The sequence below is a fragment of the Perognathus longimembris genome, chromosome 11 (genome assembly GCF_023159225.1).
Source record: "Perognathus longimembris pacificus isolate PPM17 chromosome 11, ASM2315922v1, whole genome shotgun sequence".
Taxonomy (NCBI): Eukaryota; Metazoa; Chordata; class Mammalia; order Rodentia; family Heteromyidae; genus Perognathus; species Perognathus longimembris.
Genome location: NC_063171.1, coordinates 14199013 through 14209101, shown reverse-complemented (window position 1 = coordinate 14209101; position 10089 = coordinate 14199013).

The window sequence follows — 10089 nt, the reverse complement described above, 5'->3', positions numbered from 1 at the left end:
CAAAAATAGTCAAAAGAGGAACTGTTGCACAACTGTTGTAGCACTACTAGCCTTGAGCAAAAAACCTCAAGTCAGTGCCCATGCTTTCAGGATCAGGGCATGCGCGCACACACACACACAGAGGCTAAAAATACTATAATATAAATATAAAGTACTATAATATAAATATGAATCTACTAAGTAGAAATACTTTGGAGGTAAGAATTTTATTAAGAAATTTAAAATAGCTATTAAAACTATTACATATGATGTAAAATTCTTACACAGTTCCATGTATTCGCTCTAATAAAACTCCCCAATTCTCATTGTTTTCTCCAATGTCAGTCATGGATAAATATAAAGAGATAGCAGGACTTGCATACATTCACACAATGTATGACAAGTTTAGCCTGGCAAGGAAACCAGTCAGCAAAAATTAAGACGTCATGACAAAAATGTCCTACTACAAAGGAAAGAACCTAAAAGTTGTTAGGTTAGAAAGATATTATATTTGTCATTGTTGGAACTATTTAAGGTACATGTAGTAAAATTTTACTTACCAGCTTCCATTTTGCCTGTGTATGCATTTTAAATATAGTAAAAAGCCACCAAACGCTATATTTAAGCAACAACTTTAAATGAATTATTTTGCTAACGTACTTGTTCCTTGAATATCAAGCATGAGAAAAATAGGAGCAATTATGGTACATAGTTGTGAGGCTCTGCTTCAAATTGTAGTATTACAAATGTATGTAATGTAAATAATGTATTAACAGAATCCAGTGTCACCTGCATATTATTGATTGTATCGTGATAGTATAACTATGAATAGTTAAATATGAACAGTAAATTGTGATGCACTGCCAGTCATATAGGATCTGTCTCAACAAGTCAACAAAGTAATGCTTCAAAATAAGTGTAACTGAATTACATTTTTAAATTGTCATCTTTGTTTCTAAGCCATCTAAGATATGACATCATTTAAGCAAATATTTTAATGTACAATACATAAGTTACAATGCTTTTGATGGGTCTTATTTTTATATAACTACTTTTTATATCTTTATATTTTCTTTCTTTCTTTTAAAAATGTTATTGTGAAGGTGATGTACAGAGGGGTTGCAGTTACATGAATCAGGTAATGAGTACATTTCCTTTTGAACAGTGTCACCCCTCCCTCATTCTCTCCCAGTTATTCCCCTCTTGACTTCCTTCTCCCCAAAGTTGTAGAGTTATTTTCCTACAGGGTGTCTAGTGGGTTGCACTGCTGAGTTGCTTCACCCTTTGTCACATCATATCTGCACCTATCCTTCCCCTCCCCAAATCAAATAAACTTACATACAAGACAAAGGTACAGAAATCGTAAACAGAGACAGAAGAGAGTAAACCAAAGAAAATAATAAAAGAAAAAAATAAGTGCAAACAGTGCAATTAAAAAAATCCTCTTGCTTCGATTTCTTTTGTGAGCTATTTTGGCTAGAAAGTTATTACAATTTTCTTTGTCTAGAGATTAGAAAATCGTGCATTTTTCTAAGGTATTTAATTTCTAAGGTATTTGATTTGCAATAATTTTGGTTCCTGTAATTTCTGTTACAGTATAAATCTCCTCTGACTTCTACTTTTTACCTACTTGTATCACCTCCAATTTCCTTAATTTTTTTCAACTGAGTGTGTCCAAATACTGTGTCTTTCTCAAATAACCAGCAACAAAATTATTAACTTGCATAATAATTTCTATTATTTCCTATTATCTGCTTCATTTCTTTCAATTTTATTTCTTTATTTTCTAGTTTTAATTATTTCATTCTTCTTCCTTTTAAGTTATTTAAATATTTTATGGTTGCTCTTTAAGAACACATTTTCTTTATTATTTCGAGCTTTTTCAAGTCTAACTGGGTACAATTATTTTACAAAATGACCTGACCACACAAGTAATAGAGGATGATTAGATGAGGGATAAGTAGATAATGATTATAATAAATGTAAATTAATCTCACAGACTGAAGTAATCATTGTGTGTTTGTGTGTATATATTTGTATGTGCCTGTGTGCATATGCTAGCAATATAAGAACTACCTTCAGCTAAATATATATATATATATATATATATATATATATATATATATATGCTTACTGCAAAGTGTATACAGGAACAGATTTCTGTTGAAGGTGGGCTGGGTGAATTTAGTGGTAGATTTCATGCTTAGTGTGTATGAAACTGCAGTTTTAATCCTGATCACTACTAAAAAATAGAAAATATATTGGTCCCATCATCGGAATGTAAGTGAGAGAATGTTTCCCTCTTGGGACCGTTTTGGCAGGTGTTGTAATTTTAGAGGAAAGAGTCTAATAGAAGAAAGTCGTACCTTTGAGGTTGTGCCCTTGAATATGATGTTGTCAACTTAGATCCTTTCTTCCTCTGTCTTTGCATCTAGCTGCAATGTGGCCAATAGAACTCTGCCATGCATTAATAGAATGAATCACTACAAGTACAAAGAAATAGTGCTAAACAAATAAAAGGGCTAAGACATCAAAAAGTGTGATTCTAAATACTTAACTCCTTGTAAATCAAGTGTGAAAAAAATCTGATCAGAACCGCAGAATCTGACCAGAATCTGCATTATTTCCAGTATATGCCATGACTTGGCATTCCTCAATCAGATGATAAATCTGTTTTGTTGATTATTACTCACAGGAGAAACCTCAATATTGTTTTCCGTAAAGGCTGGAATAATTCATAATACTGCAATCTCAAACATATATTGGTATCTAGAATGCAGATCCTTGTTAGTTATGTGAACTCCCTTCCTCAGATAATATCTAAATACATTTGATGGGGTATGTCATTTTGTTCCATATTTATCTGTCACCAATGGTCAGTAATCAACAGTATCATTTCAGGGAAGGAGGTAGGGGGAACACATGCAGTCATTGTGTTTAGTATATATTATGTGGGAAATGAACTATGATATTTGTGGGCAGGGACAGGAAGGGAAAATTAGGGGAAAACCAAGGAAGTAGTGACTTTGACAAAAATATTGTACTCATTATCTGACTTGTAAAATAGTAACTTCTCTGTACAATGCCTTAACAGAAATAATAAAATTATATTAAACCAAAGCACGAGTACTATATCAAATACTTGAAGGCAATGTTTAGATCAATGGGAAAAATGTTTGTTGAGATGCCAATTTAGTTTGACGGCAAGTGATGCTTTCTTTCTGTTATTGACTTTAGTTTCTTCCATATTTTGTATGGTGATTAGATACATAACATAAAAATATTTTCTCCTATCTTATAAATTGGATTTAAATGTTTTTGTTTATATCTTTTATTGTGTAGAAGTTTGTTTTTAATTTTAAATAGTTATATTCCTAATTACTGATTTTAAACTTAATTTTGCTGTACTTAAGAGCAGTATTAGAGGTATGACTAGAATGTGAGCATAATAGAATAAGGCCCTGAGTTCAAACCCAAGTATCACAAAAAGTAAAGAGAAAGAAAAGAAGAAAAATTATTATTTTAGAGAAACTTGCCTACAAGAACTACATTAACACACATTTTGGCAATTTTTATGTCATGTGAATATAATGTAGTGAATATACATTTGTATATAATTTTAAGTACAAATACAATTTTTTCCTCTATAGCACGGATGTTTGCATTCTTATATTTGTTGGGAGAGAACCGTGAAAATAGAAATAACAAGGTGAATTGATAATGATATATTGTATTCATAAACTGCTTTGTGAAGTGGCTACTCTTTACATACAAAAACATAAAGATAAAATAATTTAATAAAAGAAAACACAATAGCTTTAATCTTTTTCTCACCAAACAAAATTAAATCACACATTATAAGCCTTACTAAAAATCTGAGTTTGAATTTAACCCTAAACATAGAAGTATTTTCTGACATGAATTATCATTATCAATTATTTATACTTCATACCAATTACCATTAACATTTACACAGTAAATTTTTATATAATACTGAACAAAGGAATTTCCATTTATCATATCATTGAATTCTAAGATCTACAGCACAAAATATCTACTAGAAATCAAGGGTTTGAATGTGAGATGTGACAGTCAATTGATTATACACAGACTTTAATTGTAGTTGGCCCTCTTCATTATTACCTAAATCTATGTCCTTCGTATGGAGTCTAAGCTGGGGGGAACAAGAAACTCCTCTTCTGTAACATTACTTATTCCCCACCCCCCATTTTCCTATCTTATCAAATTACAATTCCTGCATTTTCTTTGTTCATATTTCCATGTCTGACATAGATAATTATAATAACCCTTGAATATTTTTTCTCCCCAATCCAGTGTTGTTATTAATTTCAAAATTAAATGAAAAAACACCAATAAAAGATAATAAATAAAATTAAAGATTGTCTTCCCACAACCATCTGCTTGTATTGAGAATTTTGTACTGCCTCAAACTAATGTAAATATCCAAATAATATTTTCCAGCACAAAAGGTTCACCACACCAAATAAACCAACCCCAACCATGGACCATCTGTAATTCATGCTCCATATTTATGTAAAAACCATGATTATCTAATCCTTCAAATGATTACAGAAATTAATATATTAGTCAACATGAATTTAACCACTATAAAATTATGATTTATCATGTTCTTAGACTCTGTGATTCTCTGATTGTGAGATCATTTTTTAAAAATTTATTTTCCAAAACACTAATGTCATGTAATCACCCCAGCATTCAAAGACCATTTTTTTTTTTTTTTTTTTTTTTTTGGCCAGTCCTGGGCCTTGGACTCAGGGCCTGAGCACTGTCCCTGGCTTCTTCCCGCTCAAGGCTAGCACTCTGCCACTTGAGCCACAGCGCCGCTTCTGGCCGTTTTCTGTATATGTGGTGCTGGGGAATCGAACCTAGGGCCTCGTGTATCCGAGGCAGGCACTCTTGCCACTAGGCTATATCCCCAGCCTCAAAGACCATTTTAGAGATAGATGAGACAGAGGGCATTTCCAGTCTCGAATTAAACTTTTATATATTGTACTGTGATTGGAGGTACATGATATTAAACACCCAGACTTTCAAACCAAACAGTGTAGTAAATGTAAACTGTGGGCTTTTATTAACAACAATCTATTTATGGTGATTATTTACCTTGTAAAAACTATATCATACTAAAGAATTTTGTAAATCATAACAAAATCAGGATCATGAATAGGGAAGGGTATTTTATATATTTATTTTACTCATTTTCTTTGTAACCCTCTAAAATGGTTCTAAAAAAAAAGTCAATTGAAAAAATATTTGAAGGTCTGTTATCTAAAGGACTTTCTTATTTCCCCATAGTTGATATGGCTCCCAGTCTCAATTTGCCTTTATAATATCAAATAATTTGCTACTGTATGTGGGTTTTTTTACTATTAAAATTATTTTAAGTAGTCATAAAATGAGGAGGGGTTAACTCAACATATCAATTTATAAGAACAATGCATTTCATGTATGATTTTAAATTTAGTTTACATTGTCCAATATTTAAATCATGCTTTAGTTTTTTCCCTCTTTCTTTGAAATTTCCAGAAATTTATGGTTTCAGACAGAGAATATTTTCATCCCTCAGTTTGTAACTGGAGACCTCAGATGTATGATAATCCCTTGCTTACCTCCTGGAGTCTGGTCCTTGGAACCCTGGAATCCAGTGCTGATCCTGGCTGGCTGGCCACAACTTCCAATCAGGGGACATGCCCTCTTTGTAATCGTTTTGCCTAAATCAAGAACAAAGCAACAGGCCTTCCCAGTACTAATGTATTTTCTACATGGCTGGGGAATTCCTGGTTGGTCTTTACATCAGGCTGCACTATGCTCTGTCATCTGGCTAAAAAAGATCTACAATTCTGGATTCTTCTAAGAGAATAAACAGTATACTCCTTAAACTATAATCAGAGAGAGCAATTTCAAATGTACTCTAGTTTAGGATTTTGCTTTAAATTATACAACCTCACCTCAGCCCTACAAATCTCAACCTGACAAAGAAGAAATAGGACTCTTCCTTTTAAACAAAGCAGTCTTTCACACAAAATCTAGTATAGACTTGAAACTCATTTTCTGCTTCTCAAAGAGTTTATATTTTTAACTTTAATTTTTAATTTAGCTTCTCTATTTCTTTTTCTATTGTTTTTTGGTGATGATTTCCATAGGATATTACTCTTGGTATTGTAAGTTAAGACTTCTAGAGAAAAGAAAAGGACCTCTCTTTCTGAAGTCCTGTTCCCTTGAAAATGGAAAATAAGAGTTTCACATTTATCAGTCTCTGAAAGGTATAAAAACATAAATAAAATAAATAAAACAAAACAGTTAAAATTCTCTTGTGTGTGTCTATATTTGGGTGTAGGCAATTTATGGAAAAAGAATACATATATACTATATTATAATATATATACAAGATTATATGTATATATACTACATATATTATGTAAAATATGAAAATGGTAAGGCAGAAAAAAATCCAGGTTTAAAGTAAATTTTGTCCAGTGTAGTGGGCTATAAAATCTAAAACTTTTCTTAAATTTTGTGATTTAAAATTTTTTCAATATTCACTAAATGCTCACTGAATTGACTTTGCCTTTCTATTTTTATCGCAATACATTTAAATCATAAAAATTCCATCTTTTCATATTGAAAAGGAAAATGCAAATGATATATAGAGAGAATCTACACAGTTAACTCTGGAGGCTTAGTTCTCAAGCAGGATGGAATTAAATCTGCCTTTGTTCCACAGGGAACAAATAATTACAAATCAAGAAAAGTACTGACATCTACCTAGTTTTTGAACTAGAATTTCACCAACTCCATCTTCTCATGTATAATGTGATTTTCAATTTAAAGCCATTATATTTGGACAAGATTCTTTGGTTAAAAGTGAAGCTGATGTAGGAAACTTAGAATCTTAGGCCCTTGAAAGCAGGGTAAAAACATTGTCCCTCTCTTCCTTTATATCTTGTCTTCGAAATGTCACTAAGATCTATATTTTGTTATGTATATTTAACACTGATACAAGATTTTTCATCTGTATAATATGAGATGGTTAAGAATTACAGAGATGGGCTGGGGATATAGCCTAGCGGCAAGAGTGCCTGCCTCGGATACACGAGGCCCTAGGTTCGATTCCCCAGCACCACATATACAGAAAACGGCCAGAAGCGGCGCTGTGGCTCAAGTGGCAGAGTGCTAGCCTTGAGCGGGAAGAAGCCAGGGACAGTGCTCAGGCCCTGAGTCCAAGGCCCAGGACTGGCCAAAAAAAAAAAAAAAAAAAAGAAAAAGAATTACAGAGATGTTTTTAAAGAAATGTGGAGTGTTTTCATCAATATCATATTCAAATTGACAATGTTGCATTGATAATGTTGCATAGGAAATGAAACACTTCACAATGAATATTAAATACAAAGCATATTTTTAATTTTAGACTTATTATAGGATTAATAGAATTCATATGGAATATAAATGCATGTACACATTATAATTTTTCAATTCAATTGACTTATGAATATATAAATCAACGTTTAGAAGTAGTAACATAGAGGCACTGACTCAATATCTTGAATATAGCTGTCTTGCTATTAAAAAAATAAATAAATAACAGGCTAAGGGCCAGGCATGGTGGCACATACCTATAATCTTCACTGTTCATGAGACAGAAGTATGATGCTTCAAGGCAAGCCCAAAACATGGAGTTAAGACAAATTTAATATAAATGAATTGCAGTTCTTACCACTTTAATCAGAGATTAAGTCCCTCACTTAGTGCACCATCTTCTGGATGCTTCAACATTCCATAGGTTACATCTCTGAGCTCTGAGGTGCTTATGGGACCTTCCATTTATGCTGGTTCTGAGTCTCATCAGGACAAAGCCCCAAGAGAGTTTTGTGCTCAGCTCCCCAGTGGACAGTGTTCTGCTCCTCACAGTGTGAACAAGGTGGAGGAGAAAGGTCGGGGCCATTAGCCAGCTGGTGCAGTACAGCTCTCGAGGGTTAAGGTTTCCACTGAACAGTCATTTCAGTTTGTTTAAACGTGCCGTGAGGTTGTTCTGCCCCTAGGAACATGTCGTGACATGACACTAACCAGTAAACAATCCCCCAGAAGAGTGGTTTTTGGAGATACTAGACAGAAGGAAGAACATCTGCGTGTCGTTTAGGGCATATCTATGAGATGGTTATGGTTTGAGCATTCTTTCCCTGTAGCTAACCTGCCTCAAAATTCCTTCTATTACAGTGTGCAGCTTTTATTCAAATAACATCGAAACTAAACTTTCCAGTGTATAATCTATTCTGGTTTGTCACGTTCAGATATAGTCCATCAGAGTACAGAAGGCTTGGAGAAACGGTTACTTGAAAGAAACATAGCATTCTAAGCTCTTAAAAATAAAATGCAAACTTGTTAAGGTAAGTAAATTATTACTAGCATTTTTCAAAACAATATGTCATTAAATATTTAAAAATATCAGATCATCATGTAATTTGAACATTTTTCTAAGCAAGGTCTGAAATTTTAAATTCTTAGGCAAACTACTAATGAAATGAATTTTTATATGCCAGTTGTTTCTTTTAAAATTTGTTCTCTATTTTAATGGAAAAGAGGTACCTAAGTTGAAAGAAGTCATTTATTTTTCATACAATCATTTTTTAAAGCTAAACAAGAGAATAGAAAAGATACAGAAGAGAGAAAGAGTGGAAGGAAGGGGAAGAGAATGAAGGGGAAGGGAGATTTTTTTTTAAAGTGCCTGCTAATTGCATCAAAATGACCATGCCATCATTCTAAGCCAACCACACTGCTGAAGAAAAAAGTTCTACCAAAATACTCTGAAACAGTTGGTTTTTCTGCTCCATCCTACTGCCTCAGTCCTTAAATCCAAGGTATCTATTCTGTAGGGTGAGATCCAGAAGATTGTGGTTCAAAGCCAGCCTAAGTGCAAAATTCTGTCTATGAGATTTGATTTCCAAAATAACCAGAAGAAAGTAAGATTGGGTGCCTGGCTCAAATGAGAGACTAGTAGCCAAGCAAACAAGGTCAATGAGCTTGAATCCTTGAGCTCAGACATCAGGGTCATATAAAAATCAAACTAAATAACAGCAACAACAAATAATTTGTTCAAGTACTATGTGAAGCATTTTTTTTTCTCATTTTCATTGTCAGCATTTTTTAAAAAGTCATGCTTGAAGCCCAGATGACTGAGACAATCTGCCATAGACTTAGAAAGAGGAAGGTCTGATTGGGGAAATAAGTTTTCAAGAAAATATCCAAATTTACAAAGTGCACTTTTGGAAAGTAGAGAGAAGTAGTAAAACCAATCACATTTAATTTAACTTCACTTGCAATTTTAATAGTATATTACATGGAAAAAATAACATTAATATATGGATTAAATAATGATTTTTATTATGCAATCATGAAACAAAATGATTTATTTGATATGTAAAATCTATGGTGTGTACATAAAGAAGAAAAATCTTGTCATTTTTAAGTGACAACAAATTGCTTAAGTCAATGTTATAAATTTTATGATGTTACATGGTATTAGAAGATATCAAAACATTAGAATAAGAGTAAACTTCATATTCAATAAAGTTTGAGTCTTTTAAAAGAAACTTTAGATTATTAATTAGAAAATGGGTTCATTGTTTACCACTTAGAGGATATTTAAAAATAAAAAATCATAATTTTTTATTCTTAATTATTATGTATATTTAGTGGAATAAAAATTGTTGATGTATTTCTCCTAAAATATTAATCTAAGAATTTTATCAAATGAAAGTGACAATCTTCTGACTCATTAAAACTGAAGACTACTAATTTTCTTCTTCCTGTTTATAGCAATTCCCTGTTCATATTTTTCCTCATTAAATTTTATGGATACATATTTAATCATTGTAATTACTGTTACAGAAAAAATAATTTAAAATGAGAAATATGGCATCTAATAGTGAACACAGCTAATATTCTATTAATATATACTTCATAAAATACAACCACAGTATTTTTCTGATGCATTCACATCAAAACCAAAGCATACATAGTGAATTATTTATAGTATTATTCATATGGTAACTAAGATTAATACATAGAAGT